Here is a 1949-nt window from a genome sequence, read left to right as displayed (position 1 = left end):
AAAAATAATAATAACATGAAAGGATAATGCAGTCAAATCTAATTCTAATAAATGCTACATTAACAAAAAAATGAATAAACATGAAAGAACAATTAATTAAATAAATAAGATAAAATAAAGTAAAATAAATAAAATAAAAACCATTGAGTTTCCACCTTCAAAGATTCAGATCAAATTGGCCCAGAGTGGAGCCTAGGTATCAGGATTTCTTAAAGCTCAAAGGTGATTATATTGTACAACCAAGCTTGGGACCACTGGTCTAAACTCTAATTAACTGTGCAGATTTTATAGTAACAATAGACTTCCAAAAATAACACAAGAAAAAACAAAGAAAGTGACACCCCACATTCTGAAGCCTCTCTGCCCCCAGAGTAAGGACTCTGATTATATCAATTAATGGGATTCTCATCTTGCCTACCTACTCCCTGTGGGCATTCTGAACAGGATCATCTTTATGTTCCTTTATAGAAAATAAAATACAGCTGACCCTTGAACAAGGTGGGGGCTAGAGGTATTGACCACATATAGTGGGAAACCCATATAACTTTGGACTCACCCCAAACTTAACCACTAATAGCCTACTGTTGACCAGAGGCCTTACTGATAACAGTCAACTAACACATATTTTGTATGTTATATGCATTGTAAACTGTATTCTTACAATAAAGTATTTAGAGAAAAGAACATGTTATTTTAAAAAAAGCATAGGGAAGAGAAAATATATTTACAGCACGATACTGAAAACAATCTTCCTATAGGCAGTGCACCCAGCGGTCCCCCAGATCTGTCTCTTGCTTCAACAGTATTTGGGCAGAACAGGCCCAGGGATGCCCCTCCTCCAGCCTCCCACAACCCTCCAACCTCTTTTGCAGTCACAATATTCAGAATTGTCTGAGCTACCCTCTGTCTGTGGGACCAGCCAACACTGTTTTCTGAGCTTAGCTTCTTATTGCTGATCAACCATGAGCCCCCAGATCCATCAGAATTATTCCACTCAGGTGGAGGCCACCATCAGCTACCTGGTCAACACGCATCTGCCGGCCTCCTACACCTCTCTCTCTGGGCTGCGGTTTCAAATTCCACCATGTGGCTCTGGAGGGTGTGGGCCACTTCTTCTGTGAGCTGGCTGAGGAGAAACACTAGGTCACCAAGCCTCTCTTGATGCAAAACCAGCACGGCAGCCTGTCCCAGGAGGCAGAAGCCAGCCCAGGATAAGGGGGTAAAACCCCCAATGCCACGGAAACTGCCAAGGTCCTGGAGACGCGCCCGAGACAAGCCCTTCTGGATATTTATGCCCTGGGCTCTGCGCTGGCAGGCTCCCATCCCTGTGACTCTGTGGAAAACCACTTCCTGGATGAGGAGGTGAGCTGCATCAAGAAAACAGGGACCATCTGACTAAAGTCCGCAGGCTGGCCAGTCCTCAGGGCTGGAAGAGGATCTCTCAGAAAGGCTCACTCTTTCATGTGACTGGGAGCCTCCAGAACCCAGCAGCCCTTCAGGGGCCCCTCTGGCATCCTCCTGGCATCATGGTTTATGTCTGATGATCTCAGCCACGATAGGGCTCTTTAAATACCCTAGAGCCCTCTCCTAAGCTGTGGACCAAATGGAAACAATAAAGCTTTCATAGTAAGGAAAAAAAAAAAAAACCCTAGCAAATAAAAAAAAAAGTATTTAAGTGGACCCATGCAGTTCAAACACATGTTGTTCAAGGGTTAACTGTAGCTTCTTGAAGAATGTGTACAACTTAGCAATTTGGTAATAAATTATTCAATTTTTAAACAAAGAACTGTGTTTCTAATTTTTTAAAAAGAGTAAAACCTGTGCTAATTACTAAGGTGACCACACATGTTTCAACCTGATACGTAAACAAAGTTTTGCACCTCTCAGGTCTGCACGACCTCTAATTCTTTGGGTAATCTTGGGTAAGTCATTCAGCCTTTATAAAATGT

General features: G+C 42.5%; 1 pseudogene; it reads left to right on the top strand.

Moving 5' to 3' along the window:
- The first annotated feature begins 729 nt into the window (after positions 1-729).
- Positions 730-1632, top strand: LOC122467959 (annotated as a pseudogene).
- Positions 1633-1949: the final 317 nt, after the last annotated feature.

Source organism: Prionailurus bengalensis, chromosome B3, assembly GCF_016509475.1.
Source record: "Prionailurus bengalensis isolate Pbe53 chromosome B3, Fcat_Pben_1.1_paternal_pri, whole genome shotgun sequence".
Classification (NCBI taxonomy): Eukaryota; Metazoa; Chordata; class Mammalia; order Carnivora; family Felidae; genus Prionailurus; species Prionailurus bengalensis.
This window is presented reverse-complemented; position numbering and strand designations above follow the sequence as displayed.